General features: G+C 35.1%; 1 pseudogene; it reads left to right on the forward strand.

The window, feature by feature from the left end:
- Positions 1 to 1543: 1543 nt before the first annotated feature.
- Positions 1544 to 19565, forward strand: LOC125061998 (annotated as a pseudogene).
- The last annotated feature ends 2025 nt before the right edge of the window (positions 19566 to 21590 follow it).

Raw genomic sequence — 21590 nt, forward strand, 5'->3', positions numbered from 1 at the left:
AAAATTTAGTTAAAGGTACTGAGTACGAAACTATACTTAAGGTAGGTACTTATACACATGAAATAAAACAAAAACAAAACGAATTGCTAAACTAAAACTAAATGTTAAAAAAAATATACTATCCACATGGAATAAAAACAAAATGAATCGATAAAATTATATGCGAAACTACTGGAACTATTTTATTCACAAAACAACATTACTTACCTATTAATACTCAATAAAAACTATGCTGACCTTCTTAGGTACCGTAACTACTTACTAAATGTGAAAAAACTTAAAAAAACCTGCCTACTAATCTACTACAATTTTATACCTATCCTAAAAAATGAATTAAAGTATTTATTTTACATATTAACTATAATTCTACCTACTACTAACTTATGCTAAACTAATAATAACAACCAAAACAACTAAGTAAATAACACAAAATGCTTATCCAAGAAACCCTAAACACCAATGAAAACGTAAAGAAAGCGAATACGTTGCAGCTCAAAATTGTAGATATCGGATGCGTCCGCCAACGACGACGGCGCGCCCGCGCCCGCCAGCCCCGCCACACCACACCATGCATCGTCACACTCACACATTCATAGTGTATAGGCCGATGGGCCTGATGGACATGTCAGGCAGAAAGTATTCTAAAAGCTGGCTAGGAGTATTTGAATTATGCGATACATAACTGCACCCCGCGTTTTCACCCGCATAATTCCGGGATCGGGATCGGGATAAAAAGTAAAGATGTCCTTTCCCAAGGTTCCATCTATCTCTATACCAAAATTCATCAAAATCGGTTCAGCGGTTTAGGCGTGAAAACGAAACAGACAGACTGTCTATGTCTTTCCCCAAGGTTCCATCTATCTCTATACCAAAATTCATTTAGTAGGCATATACGATACATAACTGCACCCTGCGTTATCTATCACTCGCATAATTACGGGATCGGGATCGGGATCGGGATAAAAGGTTGCCTTTGTCCTTTTCCAAGGTTCCATCTATCTCTATACCAAAATTCATTTAGTAGGGATATACGATACACAACTGCACTCTGCGTTTCCACCCGTATAATTCCGGGATCGGGATCTGGATAAAAAGTACCCTATGTCCTTTCCCAAGGTTCCATCTATCTCTATACCAAAATTCATCAAAATCGGTTCAGCGGTTTAGGCGTGAAAAGGTAACAGACAGACAGACAGAGTTACTTTCGCATTTATAATATTAGTAGGGATGATTTTGACTAAGACCAGACCATAAGTTGATATAACGCTATATCTACAGTATATGTTACAAGCTATCTTATCTTAAATATAAGACTACAAATTAGGGTAAACATAAATGTTAAAAAAAAATTAAAATGCAATAAAAACATTACACTTCCAGTTTTAGATTTTACTAGTAAATTTTTGCTTATACTAGCTACATTGCTAACACAACCAACTGCGGATTAGGTATCAGATAGGCACTTAACAATTATTTTTTTAAATTTATTCGCTAACTCGCTGAACGAATTGCATATAAATCAATTGACTGTCGACAATCACCAATGCGATGTAAATTTAATATGTAAGAATACAGAAATTTGCGCCATACGGGAAGAAGGAGAAGGGTACAGAGTAAAAAGATTTCCAAATAGATGCGAACTGCATAAACACAACTGCAACACGAATATAAAATATACAGAGACAGAACTATTCATTTGTGACTCCACACATATAGATAAACAAATTAAAGATATTGATAATAGAGAAAACCAAATTAATAATATAAAAAACTTAGTTATAATCAATGGTGGTATGTTAGGTACAGATAATGTCAATGAAAGTATAGATAGCTTCTTCGCTGCTACCCATGTATTTGATTTACCTGTGAAAGAAATGGATCCGTTTAACACAAGGAGACGTTTAATAAAGAACGCAAGCCCAGTAAAAATAATAACGTACCACTGATCGTGATACCGAAGGAGAAGAAAAATGATACATAACATCGCCCAACACTTTCTACGTGCTATCATACTTGTCCTACTGTAAGTAAATCGATAAAACATAATTATAAATGTGTATAACGCGGAAAATTTATTGAACTCGACGTTTTGAATGATTAGGCAAAACCACACCAAAAAAACACACAACCACATCGTTTGGCAGATTAAAATTATGTGTTAGGGATGATTAAAATTTAAATATTGATGTATTAAAACCATCTTAACCTCGAGCTGGTTTTTTATAGAACAGGGGGCAAACGGGTAGAATGCTCACCAGATGTTAAGTGATAACGCCGCCCATGGACAACATCAATGTCAGCGGGCTCGCGAGTGCGTTGCCGGCCTTTTAAGAATTGGTACGTTCTTTTCTTGAAGGAGCCTAAGTCGAATTGGTTCAGTGGGCAGCTAGTTCAGAAACTGCCTTAAAGAACGGACAGTTGTGAAACGGCGGACGTCGAGGTAAAACGGATGGAATTTCTGCATCTGTCTGTCATCTGAAAATCTACTCTAAACACTCTCCGTGGTATTATTATTTTGGATATTATTTATTGAACAAAAACACTTACATTAAGTCTTTCCTGTCTCAGAATCATGAATTAGCGAATCAATTACACACGTTAATAATTTCAAATTCAAAAGTCACAATCTATATTTAAAAGAAACTTCAATCTTCTTAGAAATCACGATTGAATCGTCCATTTCTTAATTACCACGGCATCAAAAAGTATATTCTTCATCAAAAGATTCCGAAGTAATCGTATTAAATTCTAAATATAGAAATGAGACCTGATATTATCCTACGTAAACACCTTTCAGACGCGACAATTCATACAACTCTATTAAACATAAGTACTTTTGTTTACTAGACATTACTAATATACGCTACTCAGACCTAATTGTGATTCTTAAAAGGCCGCCAACGCACGTACCTACGAGAATTCTGGGAATGTTATGGTCCATGGGTGGCGGTATCACTTTACATCAGGTGAGCCTCTTGCCCGTTTGCCTCCTATTACATACAAAAAGTGTGTGCATACAAAGTACACATGTCAGAAGTGAAACTTCTTTGGTAAACTATTTTAAGCCTTATATAAATCTAAAACTATAAATTTCTGAGACTTAGAGAGAGGGAAAAAGGAAGATCTGTTAAGAATTTAATGAATTTAATTGTCATTAAAATATTAAAGTGTCGAAATTTATACAAATTATAAATTTAATATTTTTTTTATTTATTTCTTCGATAATAAAAACACGTGGCATTGTAATTCGCCCTTCTCACTCTCTCTCAATCGGTCTCTCCCTTTTCTTTGACAAAAACGCTGCACATCTTCGTGACGCTAATATTATTATTATTGCGTTTCATCCGTAAAAATTTTACCCTCACTAAAGAAGTTTCACTTCAAAAAGACCCCATAACAAAATACGGATTAATAATCTGAATATAATAAATATTAATTCAGTGATAAGATTTCTGTTCCAGAAATTTCCAGACACCTGTGCTCCCGTGTGTGGTGTAGCCGGCATCATGGCGAGGGAACCAGCGCTGATGTTCAAAAACCACTGTTTCATGGATGTCGCACAATTCAAGATGTTTTGGGAGAACAAAAGTAATACTTCGCATAGCTCTTGTAAGTATCAGTTATATCAAATCATGTAATTACCATAAAAAAGTCTTTATTCATTTTAAGTAGATAAGCATTACAATGTGTAAGATTTGGGAACCCTTTTAAGTAAGAAAAACCTGTGTCAGGGTTCCCAGCTCTTCCATAACAAACTTAAATATAAATTCGTTAAAATATATCTTAATATATATAAATTACGTGTCACGTTGTTTGTCCGCGATGGACTCCTAAACTACTTAACCGATTTTAAATTAAATTTGCACACCAAGTGCAGCTTGATCCAACTTAAAAGATAGGATAGCTTACATCTTAATTTATAGCCGCAATATTATTTTATTGCAAATTATTTGTTTATTATTGGACACAATTCTAACAGATAGCGCCGTGTTAAAAGTATCAACGCTTCACATTAGGTACCTTTCACATAAGTTCTCCTACCGTTTCCCTTGAATAGTTTACTACTATGTAATATAACAAAAAACTTAGCCACTGCAACGCTTGGCCGAGTCTGCTAGTGTATATATATAATCTAATTACATCTTTCATTTAATTTACTTTTCAACTGTTATCAACACGCCTGATTGCATGAGTGAGTGTGTAAGTGCAAATGTGTAAGTGAGTGAGTGAGCCAGTCAGTGAATGAAAAAAGTGTGTAACTACATACTAGGTCTCAAATGCATCTCTAACACTGCATAACTGTCTAACACCATAGGTTAGCTATCTTATCATCGCCCAACAATTTCATCTGCTATCATACTACAGTACATTTATTTTTATTGAGGGGATTTCATTTCCGCACAAAGTGCCGCCGGCATGTAGTCGCTCGCACATATAACGTGATATGGTAGATTTGGGTCCCGCTTTCCCGCACCTAAAAAAGGAATGTTGAATTACCACTTGCAATTTACATCCTCGGCCTAGAACATACAACCTAAACCTCACAGTCTATTTTCTTAAGTACTCACTGCTTGCCTTAGCAATTCAGTACCAATAAATTTATCAAAATAAACTTGCGCTTCGACCGGGAATCGAACCCGATACCCTCACCTAGCGGACATTTAATGACACCACTAGGCTATGAAGGGTGAATTACAAATGTATTTAAGGGATTTAAGCGCAAATATTTACCTCGAAGTTTTGATTGCAGTCGTGGTCAGAGCCACATCTTGTTGGCAGACACAAAGGCATTACTCGCGATAAAAAACATTAAAAAACTTGATTTGGAACTGTAAAAGAAAATTAAATTTGATTCAGTGATTACTGTAGACAAAATATACCTTTAAAGAAAAACGCTTTTTACCGGATTACAGTTATGTATTATTATAAATTTACAACTATTTGACATAATTTTAAATTTATCCGACTAATCCGTGCGTGGTCACGGTGACTGAAGACAAAAGATGTTGAATGTCAAAAAGTATCACAGCTGCAGAGAAAGTTGCATTATCTGTATTTATTTCCCCGGAGTTGGTATCGACTAAAAGATGGAGGGTTTTGGCAAAAATGGCTCACGGTGTCCTCTATTTTCGCGGATTGTTTTTCTTTTTGAGATTTTAATTTGGATATTATTGGATCCCAGGTGTTTGACAATTTTAGGCCGTCTTCTCTATTGAAATTGGAGTGTTTTTTGATTTCAATGGCTTCGCGTACCAATCTTGGGAAGAATCTTTTCTTTTTTGCAAGTACTTTCAGTTGGTCAAAGCGTATGTAGTGATTAGGCCTATCTAGTATGTGTTCACCGACTGCTGATTTTGTGTGTCGTCTATGTCTTATGTCTGCAATGTGTTCTTTGAGTCTGCTGGACATATTGCGTTTAGTTTGCCCTATGCAAGACAGGCCACAGTCGCAATCCAGTTTGTATATACCTGCATCTTGCAATGGGGTGTTACTTTTGATTGGTCTTAGGAATCGCTGAATCTTCTTGTGCGGCTTGAAAATTGTATGTATGGAAGCTCGTTTTAGGATCCGGCTAATTCTATCTGTAACTCCCTTTACATATGGCAAGTAGGCTGGCTGGCGGGGAACTGTTTGTGTCTTGTTTTTGTTTTTGTGATGTAGCCGGGGGATGCGCAGCTTGTTTCGGTGTAGCACCTGTTTGACATGCTGTAGTTCCTCCTCGAGGTGGGCATCATCACAAAGACGTTGGGCTCTCTGAAACAAACATTTACCGACAGAAAGCAGTTGTGAAGGGTGGTGGTGGGATTCACCATTGAGGTACCTATCTGTGTGGGTTGTCTTCCTGTGTATTGTGTGACCTAGTGTGCCATCTGCTTTGCGTATAATTAAAATGTCTAAAAAGGGCAGACAGTTGTTGTTTTCTTGTTCAACAGTAAATTTAATGTTCTTGTGTATTGAATTTAAATGTGCTAGAAATGCAGATATTTTGTCATTGGGGAGTACTACAAATGTGTCATCGACATATCTCTTGTACAGTCGAGGTCAAATATACCTGACGTTAATGTATTATAAATTCTATAAAAAATAATTCTTGTTCATAACGCCTTCAAAGGAACGCTAATTAAATTTTTCAAAGGCAAAGCTGCATTACTGGGGAGTTCTTTTGTTCTAAGTTTACAGGAATAGTCCTATTTATTTGTTTATTTGCTTAATGGTATTCCTACAGCTACTTACAAGTACTATACAATATTCAAAAAATTACACTATACACAAGAGCCAAAAATGGAATACACATTTAAACATACACAAAACACAGTTACACCTATACAAATACAAAAAATACAAAGAATATATGTATGTATGTATGTAAATTCTATATTCTAAGATTCATAGTTCATTACAACATATTTATTATAAAGGAGGAATAACAAAGCCATTCTATCTAATAAAGGATACTAGAGTTTTTATATAATTTTTTAAGCATTTTTTAGATACATTAAATATTTCTATTTGCTGGTAATTTCTGTTATAATCTGAAGGTATACGATGCATGACTGAGCTACGTAAATAGTTTGAATTAAACCGAGGAATTTTAAATAGTAGCGTTTGCCTTGTATTGTGTGAAGAAGGGGCGTGAAAAAGTAAAAGCGACAATAAGTCAGGACAGTCAATTAAACCGTTGCAAATAGCGTGTAAAAATATAAGGTCATATTGTTTACGTCGACATTCTAATGATTCAATACCAAAGTACTTGCAGGAATCTATATAGCTACTATACTTTCGGAAATCCTTAAAACTTAAGAAACTTTATTTGAATGTTCTCTATTGCTTCAATGTATTTCTTGTAGGTTGGGGACCAAACAGTGCATGCATATTCTAGTGCACTCCTAACAAAAGAAAAGTACAGGCATTTTATACATTTTATATTCTTGAAAGATTTGCATACTCGTTTGACGAATCCAAGTTGTTTATATGCTTTTTCTGTTATATTATCTATATGTTCTGAGAAAGACATCTTATCATCTAGTAGTATCCCCAAGTCTCTAACCAAATTCACCTGTTTAATTGTTGTATCTCTTATCTTATAACAAAATTGTATTTTCATATGTTTGCGAGTAAAAGTAATTTTACTACATTTTCCAATATTTAAGGATAGTTTATTTCTTTTGTAGTAAATTTCCAATCTACTACAATCCTGTTGAAGTTGAACACAGTTATCTATAGATTTAATTTTTAGAAACATTTTTTTGTCATCTGCAAACATAAGATATTCTGAATACTTGAAACAACTCTGTATATCATAAAGATAAGCATTAAACAACAACGGACCCAGTATAGAGCCTTGAGGTACACCGGATGTCACATTTATAAATGTGCTCCTATGTCCACCCATTACTACCGCCTGCCTTCTATTAGTTACATAGGATTTGATCCATCTGTATAGATCCCCACGGATTCCTAGCGCTAATAGCTTATGTAGGAGAATGACATGATCAACTCGATCGAAAGCTTTTTCAAAATCCGTATAGATCGCATCAATTTGTTCTCCTTCGTCCATTCCCTTTAATATTATGTACTTGTTGAAAACGGTGAGGTTGCTGACAGTTGAACGATTCTTTGTAAAACCATGTTGGTGATGTGGTGATTGTCTTAGGATAAGAGGACTCAACGTTTTGTTAACTAATTTTTCAAATAAATTACCAAACGAATTTAGAAATAAAATAGTCGATAATGTTCTATTTTATTTCTAGACCCTTTTTTGTGGATCGGAACAATGTGGGCTTCTTTCCATTTGGATGGTAAACTAAAGAATTCATTAAGCGACTGATTAAATATATTTGTCAAGGGTTTAGAGAGTTGTCTATAGCATTTTTGGAGAAAAATTGAAGGTATTCCATCACTCCCTGAACCTTTATTAATATTTAAAGATTTCAACTCTCTACAGACTTCATCCTCGGTCAGTACTACTTGGTTGCATGTATAATCGGATTCAGGTAGGTGTTGAAGATTGTAACTATCATCTGGGTGTTGAAAAACACTTTTAAAAAACCTGTTGAACCCTTCACAAGCGTCTGCTTCATCTCCGAGAATTGTTAGGGTAGCCTGGGCTACATTGGCGTTTGTTTCTCAGATATGACCACAGCGCTTTGGGATCCTTACTCAAATTATTTTGGATACTCTTCTCATACATATCTAAAATAAATAAATAAAATAAAATAAATAAATAAATATCAAAGCACTTCTTGGATACAAGTTTTTGCCTAGCGCGTAACAGCGAAAATTCATCATAGTCTCTTGGATTCCTATAAGTTTTCCAACGCTTGTGAGCTTTTAATTTATCTTTTATTATATGTATCAAAGAGTTTGAGTACCAAATAGGAAATTTACTTCTACCAATACTTCAGCTTTTAGGGACAGAACTTGAAATTATTTTATCTAATATTACATAGAAACTACCTGTCACTTCATCAGTAGGTACCTCCAACTAAAACTTTTACCCAATCAATATTCGACAACGCTTTATTAATATCCTCGTAGTTAGCACGACGAAAGTTATATTTTATTTGTGCTTTTGGGATGGTTTTACATAGAACGAAGTCGGTAGCATCGATCTTTAAGCAAGGATGATATATGTCTGGTTTAACTAGCGCCATATCAGTTGTCGAACTGTCGATGGAAACATTACTTAAAATTAAACCGAGGACATTATTGCTACTATTAGACGACAAATTATGTTGTTTTAGGCCTGAAATATTAATTTCATTAAAAAACATTTCGGAGACATTTTGTATTTTAGAAGTTCCTGTTTTAATAGAATGGGTCCCAAAGGCTTCCAATTAATATTTGGGAGGATAAGTTTATTATCACTTATATTATTTTATTTTTGCTCGTACTTGTGCAGTTTAACTATTCTACTTAACTTGTATACTAGTAAGGTGCTTATTTGCATTTCATTGGTGGGGCAATATATTTATTCACATCGATTAGAATGCACCCCACATATTTATTATTGTGTTGTATCTTATGATAATATTTGCAATGGCTCCGCTTAATATTTTCTACCAAAATGTTCGGGGGCTACGAACAAAAACGAGTACTTTTTACAGAAATGTGTGTGTTAATAACTATGATATTATATGTATTACTGAAACGTGGCTTTTGGAGGGTATCTCGGATTCCGAGTTGTTCGATAATCGGTATCTTGTTTGGAGACGAGATCGTAATTATGCTGCTACCGAACAATCGAAGGGAGGAGGGGTTTTAATAGCTGTTAAGAGAGAAATACCTGCTGATGTTCGACATGACTGGCGCTCGTCTGCCGAGGACCTATGGATCACGCTTACATTGAACCATAGAAAGCCTAAAATTTCTTATAAAATACACATCTGTGTTGTCTACATTTGTAACGAAAATTTGGGCAATACATTAGCAGTTCAATTGAATAATTTTTCTTATAGTTTGGCTGACCTTGTTCTGAAATATCCTTCTGATGCATTTTTAATACTTGGCGACTTTAATCAACCGAATATTAAGTGGTGTCAGACAAATGATCTCTCTTCTCTCTATCCGAGTGACATACAGGGAGATGTTCAAAGGAATTTTATAGACAATTTGAATATCTGTAATCTTTCACAATATAATTGCTTCCACAATATTAACGATAGGATTTTGGATCTTGTACTATCCAATAACGATATTACTGTTACCTGCTGCGCTGATCCCCTGGTATGCGAAGATCCCCAACATAAAGCGCTTTGCATTTCGGTCGAGTTCGTTCAGTTGCACAGCCTACCCACTCGTCCTCGTTTACAATATTTGTACAACAAGGGCGATTACAATGCCATAAAACGAAATTTGGATTCCGTTAACTGGGACTATGAACTGAGGCGTAGATCCTTTGAAGATGCTGTATCGTATTTCTATGACACTATCAACGACCAGCGTAACATCTACATTCCATCAAGAATTGTAACCATACAGTCAAAATTCCCAGTCTGGTATAATAGCTCTCTAATCAAAATAATAAAGGAGAAAGCTAAATATCATTTAAAGTTTAAAAAATATAAAAACCTCTCGGATCATCATTCATTTGTCGTTTTACGACAGAGAGTGAAAGATTTAGAAAAAGAGTTGTTTAACAATTATATATCTGGAATAGAATCAAACATAAAGCGCAATCCTAAAGCTTTTTGGGCTTATGTAAAATCAAAAAAGCAGTCCAATTGCTATCCCTCTGTACTACAGTATGGAAATCATTCATCTGGGGATGGGGATGTTATATCCAACATGTTCAGCGACTACTTTTATTCAATTTTTTTGGAACCGAGCGCTGCCAATAACAACTCGCCACCAATCAACACACAGACCGTACCCGAGGGGGCTGCTTGTTTCGGCACTGATATCGGGTCAATAGAAATTAATAGGGATGAAGTATATAGATTCTTGAAATATGTGGATCTAAACAAGTCACCGGGGCCTGACAATATTCCACCAGTGTTTATAGTAAATTGCGCCGATAGCCTGACTTTACCACTATCAATTTTATACCATTTATTAAGAACACTACCGATCTTTGGGGTATTTCTGTAAAAATAATTAGTAGCATAATTGATGTAATTGCTCCCCATCTAGCTATAATTTTCAACAATTGTATTAAAAGTGGCGAGTTTCCCGATCTAATGAAACATAGTAAAGTCATTCCATTATTTAAAGCAGGTAGTATGTCCGACCCCAGTAACTTTAGACCAATTTCCGTACTACCTACTTGTAGTAAAATATTTGAAAAAATTATATTAAATCAACTGGTAAGTCATTTTAACGTAAACAAATTATTACATAATAATCAGTTCGGTTTTACCAAGGGTCGCTCGACAGCCGATGCCGGTGTTGAGTTATATAGATATATAATTAAGGCTTGGGAGGAGTCGCATGACGCTTTAGGTGTTTTCTGCGACTTATCCAAAGCATTTGATTGTGTCCAACACGAGACCTTAATCGGGAAACTCCGCCATTATGGCATCAAGAATACCGCACTGAATCTTCTGACTTCCTATTTACACGGAAGAACTCAGAAGGTTGAAGTGAATGGTAAGAGGTCCTCTGGGTCGGCAGTAGATATGGGGGTACCACAGGGCTCAATTCTTGGCCCTTTCCTCTTTCTTGTTTATATAAATGATCTACCTTTCATGGTAGAGAGAAAACATCAGATAGTTTTGTTTGCTGATGACACGTCCTTGATTTTTAAAATCAAACGACAAATAACAAATTTTGACGATGTGAACAATGCTCTGTCTTCGATTGTCCATTGGTTTAGTATGAATAACCTTCTACTTAATGCAAAAAAGACAAAATGCATTAAATTTTGTGCAAAAAATTCAAGGATTATGGATACTAGACCAATTATAAACGGTGAGGAATTGAATCTGGATGATACAACTGTATTTCTCGGAATCACCATGGATTCAAAACTTCAGTGGTCCCCTCATATTAACGGATTGGCGAAGAGACTTAGTTCTGCAGCCTACGCGGTTAAAAAAATTCGCTCTCTAACTGATGTCGATACAGCTAGACTTGTTTATTTTAGTTACTTTCATAGCTTAATGACTTATGGCTTATTATTATGGGGTCATGCTGCTGATGTCGAAACTATTTTCATCCTGCAGAAGAGGGCTATTCGTGCAATCTATAATTTAAAATGTAGGGAATCTCTTAGAGATAAATTCAAGGAAATTAATATACTTACCTTTCCCTCGCAATATATTTATGAAAATATTATGTATGTATACAAAAATAGTGATAAGTTTACTAGAATAGAACATACGCACAATGTTAATACACGGAACAAACGCAGGCTGCAATTTCCCCGTACTAGACTATCTAAAGTTAGTAATTCTTTTTTGGGGAAAGGGATACTCTTCTTTAATAAAATCCCAGAAGCTCTTTTATCACTGCCTTTCAATAAATTTAAGAAATGTATTAAAGAAAAGCTGTGTAAAAAGGCTTACTATAAAGTCAACGATTATCTAATTGATAAAAGGGCCTGGGACTAGTGCTAGACAGGCTACTTCTAATTAATTTGCGATATTTGTTATAAATAAGTGTTGTTTGATGATTTGCTGTTTTAAAAGAGTACCGAGAGTTTTTTACGCCGGCTTTTTCTCTCGGCCTACACCCTCTGTCTTCTTTGCCGATGAGTAGGGATGCCTTCAAATTTAATGACGTGGAATAAGTGATACATGTATCTTACGTTCCATAATAAACATATTTTATTTTTTATTTTATTTTATCACTTACTTCCGGAGTAGTTCCCACTTTGTGGAAGTCTGCGTATATAACACCTGTCCTGAAAAAAGGATCAAAAGCCGCTGTTGAAAATTACAGACCTATATCCAAGTTGTGTGCATTTGCTAAAATTATGGAAAAAATCGTTTACAGACAAGTATATGCAGCACTGAAACTGGACTTTTGTGAATACCAACACGGTTTTATAAAGGGTCGGTCGACTACGTCAAATTTGATCCTCTGTAGTGACTTTATATCAGACTCCATGGCTAATGGATCCCAGGTGGATGTTATATACACAGACTATAGCAAATGTTTCGACAAAATTGACCACAACATACTTTTAAGCAAGTTATCTTCCATGGGTATACGGGGTAATCTATTCAGATGGTTCTCATCGTACGTAGAGAATCGATGTCAGACTGTGGTGTTGAATGGATACTCGTCAAGAACCAGATATATACCTTCAGGAGTCCCACAAGGATCGCTTTTGGGCCCACTTCTCTTTAATATATTTGTTAACGACATCACACATTGTTTTCAGTCGTCCAAAATTCTATTGTATGCAGACGACATGAAAATCATGAAACAGATTAACTCTGTCGCTGATGCACTCTCTTTACAAGAAGATCTGGACCGCTTTCAAAATTATTGTGTACTAAACGGGCTCGACTTGAATGTATCTAAGTGTTACATTTGTACATTTACTCGCAAACTCCACCCCATTGCCTTTCCCTATAAACTTCAAGATTCTATTTTAGTAAGAGTTGGATCTGTCAAAGATCTTGGAGTTATATTTGACAGCAAACTTCTCTTTGATCTACATATTGAGAGCATCATTAATAAAGCCACGAAAGCGTTAGGTTTCATTATAAGAATCTCGTCCGACTTTCAGGAAATTAAAACCATTAAAATATTATATTGCTCTTTCGTTCGTAGTCACCTCGAATATGCCTCACAGGTATGGAACCCAATATACAACATTTATATAGACCGCCTTGAAAGTATACAAAGAAAATTTTTAAGGTACATTCAATTTAAATCTAATTGTTACCTGCCTGACTATCATACACGCTGCAAAAAGTTTCATATTTTGCCTTTAGCTGAGCGTAGAAAAATATCGGACATTACATTCCTAGTGTCTTTACTTAATGGTGCGGCTGAGTTGCCAGAACTGTTATCTAGGGTGGGCCTGTACGCACCATCATTGTTTCTGCGCGGACCAAATTTATTGTACGTCCCCATAGCACGAACTACATACAGGAAAAATTCTTACCTATTACGAGCATGTCGTTCTTTTAATGTGGCATGTCTGGAGCTTAATTTGGACTTGTTCTGCACAAGTGTTACTGCGACGAAGAAAGCCCTTTGTGACCGATACTTTGAGATTTAGTTTTTAATATAGCCTTGAGAGTTTTTTGAGCGTTGGTGTGTAATGATGTGATAATGTGTAAGTGTGGAAACTGATAATTGGCCGTCATCATGTTAATTGTATACTATTGAACCTTTTTAGCTGTAAGTTTCCCTAAAATTGTAAAATAAAATAAATAAAATAAAATAAATAAATTTGTGTCCATTATGTGGCTAAACGAGGAAATAAACGTTTCAAGTCTTTCAGCCTGCATAGAGTCTGGAGGTATATAGACAAGACCGATATGGAGACTGCGCCGGTCGTTGACTGCCAATGAATTATGGGGTATAGTTATCCAGAGTGTTTCAACACTATTGCAGTTCCACTCAGCCCTCTCATATGCTATTAAATAACGAGATACATAGATCAGCAGCCCTCCGCCCATATTTTTACTGGAGGTTTCTTTACTTCTGTCACGTCGAAACATCTGGTACTCATCATTGCACAGTTCATTATCATAAAAACTACGCCATGACTCAGTTATTAAAATAACATCGAAAGTACAAGTAAGAAGATTTTGATAAAATTCGTTTGATTTTATACGCAAGCCACGAACGTTTTGATAAAATAAAGTTAAACTTTTGTCAAACATCGAAATACTTAGAGATTGTACCAACTTTAGTGTAAACTTTTAATATAATTTTGTTATTTGGCTTTGTTATTAAGGTGCTATAATTATATTTAAATGAACAATCAAATCTTAGGTTTTGAAATGAACAGTTAAAGTAGTCTATAATACTAAGATGAATAGTGAACTTATATCGTTAATATCATCACAAAATTTTGGCCCATATGGAACCAGAAAATCACGTGTAGTAATTGAAAGAGGCAAAATCAAAGGAAATATCTTAAATCTACTATGAAACACGCAACTACTCCCCAATGATATATACGATTAACAAATAAAAGTAATTCCACAGTTACGAACCCATACGTATTTAAAACCCTTATCGATTGCCAGCGCTTTCGCCTTTTTAAGAAGATACTTATTATCTGGGGTCAAATGCTCATTTACATAGAATCTTTTCGAATCCCCTGACATTCCTATATCAGATGTATGGATTCCCCGTTTTTTACGTAAGCCAGATATTATTTTGTCTTTTATTTCGCGTGTTTTCAGGCGCACCACGATTGTTTTTGCTTTGCCTGGCATAGATTGCTTCGGCTGTATGCGGTTAGGAAATTCGATCTCATCATCCCGCAATACTACGTCTGCATGTTTTGCTATTGTTTTTACTAAGGCGCAAGTAGATTCATTCTTGGTTTGTGGCAGCCCAACAATCTCTAAATTGTTCATTCTGTTCCACTGTTGTTGCTTATTTATTTGGCATCGTAGTTCGTCTATAATAAAATTATTACTTTGAATATCATTCTTCAACTTATTTACTTCCTCTCTTAGACACTGAGTTTCCTTCAAGAAGGGGTTGATGAAAGAATTGATCTCTTCCCTTATCTTGACAAAGAGAGACACTTTCAGTGACTCGAAGTGCCCAATTTTGGAATCAATAGCCTGGTTAATACCCTCAGTGATTAACTTTTGCAAATTGTCCCTCGATACGAAGCGGTCACAAAGCCCTGTATCCTTTTTATTGCGTCGTGTCGTTGCTGCTTGAACCTTGTCAAGAGAGGAACTCTGACCGCGATGTTCTCTGCGTGAACAAGGCGGACACGTCCAGGAATCGATTTCTACATCAGACGTTATATTCGCACACTTATTGTGACACCCTCTAAAGCATTTCGTACATCTGATTTGTTTGCTTACGTCTAGATCCCTGGAGCAAGCAATACACTTAGACATTATGAAATATAACTATGATTATTCAAGTGTAGATTGATAAAAAAAAGAAAAACAAAATATATGTTACAAGACGTAATATTTGGATGGTAGTTATGTGTGCGTCGAGGTTCGATCCACAGCAACCACGTGCACGATGCTGTCAACAACTTGCCAAGTGCCAACCAACTATTTATTTGTATGCCGAATAAATCGTATAGAATACAAATTACGATTTAACGAAAATATTCTGTATGTTATACTTTAAGTACTTGATGACCACAAGACACTAATAAAATTCACTTCACTGTACTATTTCAGTTTTATGCAACGATTATACTGATATTTAACTACAGCCAAACGAGGAATGTCCAAGGCGGTATGGCGGTTAGCAAATTGATCAATCACGGCCTAATCACTGTAAATATCACTATTATTGATTGCTCACAAATTACGATGGAAAACAGTTGCTTAATAGTTCCCTCGTTTCAACCCCTAATGCACTAAATCTATTTTTAATTCAAATTAATATACACAGGTGACATTAACTGTGCCGCGGTACCCGCAAAACTCTATAAATAATATAAATAATACTAACAACAAACTATTATAAATAATATAATATTTAATTATATTTTGATAGTTGCATGCTGATTTTACATCAGTAGAGCTCTTTGTAATTAACCCTTCTTATTTACAAAATTCATGCTAAATAAGTAATGTAATTATTATGACTTTACCTTATATTTGACCAAGCCTAGGCATTGATCTAGAAAATATTCCTGCTGATCATAGACAGCAGGAATATTTTCTACATTAACGCCTAGGCTCGTCGGTTAAAAGGACGGCAAGAAAGCGAAGTTTTCGCTTCTTGGTGCTATAAAAATCGTGGCACTGCAACTGTACTGATTAACCGATGCCGATAAAATTAAACTTAGGACTAAACATTTTCATGTAACTCATGGATAATGTAGTTTTTAAGTTTATCCCTTACAAAAACAAATGAATGAAGCCTTTATTTACATGTAAATAACAAATGACAGTATTTTTTTACCAACCAGTTTTGTGGGCAAGATGTCTTCTGACATAGGCCTATATTTTCCGTTTCTTTCTATCCATTCTATTTACACACATAAAAATAATTAAATTTAAAGAAATTCAGATAAAAATTTAGAAACCTCCGTACCTCTTTAATTAGCTGTAAAAATCGAAATACATTTATTTATTTCCTATTTTTACAGTAACTTAACACTAATACAGTAGAAAACTTATTAATAATACAAGAACATAAAAGGAAACAAGAAAACATAAAACCGAAACCTTGCACTTCTTCTGAATTCAACCAGTGTGCAACTAAATATATCCGTCTCACATACAATAATAGTCAGTGTGTGCTGACTATTATTGTATTAAATGACGCTTCTGTGAGTAAATTAAAAATTTGTACGTGCACATGTTTCTCTACTTCAGTTAAAGCGTTGGAGACCTAAAAATTTCACTTTTTAGTCTCAACAGTTAGTTAGTAGAAGGTTCTTAAACAATATTAATTAACCTTTTTGTACCTGTATCACGAACAATACTTACAAAAGAATTAATAACATTATAATAATAACCCAGTGGCGTTCCAACACTAATGGCTGGCTAATTAGGTGATCAGCTTTCCGTGCCTGACACATGTTGTAAATTTTTGGTTTTGAGATACGCCGACAAGTTTCATTTGCGCCTATAGAAAATTAGACTAGTGCAACGCCGTGTTCGGACGCGTAGTTTAAGGGGTCGCAGCGAGCCACTGGGATAATACTGCTGCTAACATACGTTTATATAATAATAATACAATAGAATGAGCAGTCTTGACCTAGTGGCTTCAGCGTGCGACTCTCATCCCGGAGGTCGTAGGTTCAATCCCCGGCTGCACCAATGGACTTTCTGTTTATGTGCGCATTCAATATTCACTCGAACGGTGAAGGAAAACATCGTGAGGAAACCGGCCTTCCTTAGACCCAACAGTCGAAGGCGTATGTCAGGCACAGAAGACTGATCACCTACTTGCCTATTCGAATGAAAAATGATCATGAAACAGATTCAGAAACCTGAGGCCCAGACCTAAAGAGGTTGTGGCGGCGAATACGTGGTAATTGAGTCGAAATAAAGCGTAGGCGGTTCAAGTCTGAAAAGAAAAATAAGTAAGTAACAAGACGTCAAAATCTTTCGCGAAGTTTCTTAGAAATCAATAGTCTGTAGTCGAATCTGTAGGTGAATGGCATCACTTTGTGATTTTATAAGATGATTATTATTTGCCCAATGCCAAGTGTAGACCTATTTGCAGTTATACCGACCCGAAACTAATTTTTCGGCAACGCAGTACCTCAGGTAAAATGCAATGTGAAACCACTGAATCATGAAGGTGGTTATTAGGTAGCAGCTACAAAAGGACAAACAGAAAAGTTCCATCACAACTCTTTTTTGGCTAAATGCAGTGGTACAAACATATAGTTATGATGTTATATCTCAAAGCCGTATGATACAAGAGATGTATAAGGTATACCAAAGTATTACAATTGTACAGGGACAGTGCAAAAATAATATAATAGATTTCTTCAAAAAAACTAAGAAAACGTGTTATTATTAAGACACTATTTTTTATAAAACTAGATGATTAATTACTTTAGACAAGTCATATTTATTAAAATAAATGTTAAATATTAATAAAAAATTGGTGATGTAGGCTTCATACTATTCCAATTTTATTGTTTAATTCAACAAACTTTCAACATAAATTACATAAAACACCTTTGTAATTAATATTTCTGATTCCGTTTTTCTATTCGCTGATTGCATTTAATTCGTAATACCCTCTCATACCACTTGTATATCCCCAATGCTATTACACGATACTGTGCCTGAAGGCAAAGCCATGTTGACACATCGTTCAATCCGAGCTCCCTGTAACATGTCAACGTCAAAGGTAGAATATCGGATATTAATTTGACACATCGATAACTATAGTAACATCAAACGTTTTGAAAACAAATACATGTATGTATAAGCTGCTATTGACCACTAGGTGTTATGACTGGTTATTTTGTTGTAACGACATTATTAAATGGTTGTTTGTAAATGTTTATTGATTATTATTTAAGTATAGGCTTGGCATATAGAGCAGTGTCGGCCTAGTGGCTTCAGTGTGCGTCTTTCATACCTGAGGTCGTAGGTTCGATCCCCGGCTGTGCACCAATTGACTTTCTTTCTATGTGCGCATTTAAGATTTGCTCGAACGGTGAAGGAAAACATCGTGAGGAAACCGACATGTCTTTGACCCAAACAGTCGACGGCGTGTGTCAAGCACTGGAGGCTGATCACCTACTTGCCTATTAGATTTAAAAATGGTCATGAAACAGATTCAGAAATCTTAGGCCTTGACCTAAAGAGGTTGTAGCGCCACTGACTTTTTTTTGGCATATACAGTACATTACAGTTCTAATACCTATCACTGTTAAAATGGTTAGTGATAGAGATAAAATGAATCGAGTGAGCCATTACGGCTAAGACGCTTGGTGAAAATACTGACTGAGAGACTTGAGAATTGTCTGTACACAGACTAGCTGCCCCCGCGAACTTCGTTTCTTAATGTGATTTTACTTAGCCTACCTTTTAAGAACCAAAATGGAACATTTTGCTATGCTACCCCAGACTGTTCGGTTTTTTGGAATGAAAACTTTTTAGGCTTTTCTGTGAATTGTCTCTGTATAAACCTCAGAGTTCAAGTCATAAGATTTTAATTAACAAATAAAAAATAGGGGTTGATCGTAGAGGGATGAAAATTAAGGGTTGTATGTATTTTTGTATGCTATATTAAATTAAGACTATGGCAAGGTTTAGATAAATTATTGTAGATAGAAATTGTTTTCAGCTTACATGGAATCCTCCTTCCTATTCTGTATGGGAGACGAAATGAATGCCTTATACAGATTCTTACCAGCAATACGTACTCTCCAACGCATGAGTCGACTGAAGAAGAAGGGCAAAGTCCGGTTAAAAATTAAAAACTTTAGATTTATAAGTGAGTTTCGTCCCGGACGCCCTAATTTTATGGGATAAATATATATCTAATACGAAATTGTTTTAGTATATTATTTAAAATTCATCTATTTTTAATTTTCAATTTCCGTCTGATCTGTTTTAGTAACGTCAAAATCAAGTTTTTAAATGGACAGTGTGGGTGACATCCAGTGTAATTGTTTCGGGATGGCGACTGGTAAATTAATCTAGGCGTTCGTCGAACTTAATTAAATCACACAAAGCAAAATTGATGTGAGTTTTATAATATTGAGTTAGTATTTGTTGGAAATTCTGTGAACTAGGGTTTTAATAAAAGCGTATTCGCTTTTTGAAATTTCTCAAATTATAAAGTGACAACAAATTTTCATTGTATGGTCTTCGAAACTGGTGTTATTAGTGAAACTTACACTCATCTGTTGATACAAACATACAGATGTTTAAGTACATATTTTGTCTAAGTCTGTGAAGGGCGTGTAATAAAAACGGATATGGCTAGTGCATCCTGCCTAGAGCGAATATGTATGGGTATGCACTTCCTGCACGAAGGAGTACACTAAAAATAGGTGTAGTTAAAACTGAAGCGACACCAACTGAATCTACGGCTACACTGGTATAACGTTAGACCCTGAAACGCACTTACAAAGTTACTCCGACCGCTAAGTGTCCTTAGTTACTTAGGCCTGAGTCAGGAAGACTGATCGAGGATCATATATTGAGGTCGGAGGAAGCGCACAAATTCTTCCACAGGACCCAGGTTTAACATTTTAATAACCCTTCGTGACGACGGTTTTGGTTCAAGAAAATGTTTTTGTTACGATAAAATCAAATTACTGAAAAAAATATTTGTTTAGAAAACAAAATAGAATTAATTAACGTCGACGTGAGATCACTTTTACAGACGAAGACATAAAAGTATTTTCAAATCCTCTTATAATTGGCGCGTAAGTGCTCGATCGATGTATAAGATTCTTTGAATTGTTAAAAATTAGAGTTATTAATGTTTAATGTTTAAAGAACTTTATTTCTCATTACAAAAATTATTTTTTATTTACATGAGAAATTTAATATTAAGTATATACGAACGAGATACACGTCGTCATCAGCTAACCCAATTTTATTCTAATGGACCCATTCTGATGTGTGTCTTTAATGCCCTTTTGAACTGATCAAACACGCTAATGTTACGAACCTTAGACGGCAACCGATTAAACAATTGCACACCCTCATACCTAATAGATCTCTTTAAATAATTTGTGCGCGGCTTTGGCAAGATAAGCAAACTCGCTCGACGAGTATTGCGTGTAGTGGTGTATTTGATTTTATTAAATGATAAGTTACTATGTAGAGAGTTATTTAAATTTTTTTTAATAAGGATACAGGTGCTATAAACATATAGTTGTTTAATCGTCATAATTTTAGTTTCTTGGTAGATTTTATTAGTAGGTGTTAAAAAATTGTATCTGAATAGTGCTTTTATTAATTTATTTTGTAGTGTTTGTATTGTAGAAATTTTGTTTTTGCATGCTGTACCCCATATTTCAATTAGGTATATGAAATGTGGCTTGACTAAACAATTATAGATCAAATGACGTACAGATTGCGGAATGCATTTAGATATTGACCAAAATCTGCCTATAAGTGATTTTAGTTTGGTAATTATGTGTGATATATGAAAGTTCCATTTTAAATTTGTATCTATTCTAAGACCCAGATATTTCTCCCATTTTTTGTTATTGATTTCAACATCTTGAACTTTAAGCGGTTGAAAGATAGGAATGAGTTTATTTGTTGCCTTGAATATTACATAAGATGTTTTTGAAATATTAATTGTTAGAAGATTTTGTTGAAACCAAGAAGATAGAACATTTAGGTCTGATTGAGCTTGAGCAACCAAAGTCTGGATATTTGAACCAAAGTAAAATAAGCAGGTGTCATCAGCGTAGAGAGTGATTCGGCCGTGTAAACCGAGTTCGTGAATGTTGTTAATATATATTAAAAATAACAATGGACCTAATATAGATCCTTGTGGGACGCCGCATGTTATTGGTATTTCTGAACTTTGAG

Source organism: Pieris napi, chromosome W (assembly GCF_905475465.1).
Source record: "Pieris napi chromosome W, ilPieNapi1.2, whole genome shotgun sequence".
NCBI classification, from domain to species: domain Eukaryota; kingdom Metazoa; phylum Arthropoda; class Insecta; order Lepidoptera; family Pieridae; genus Pieris; species Pieris napi.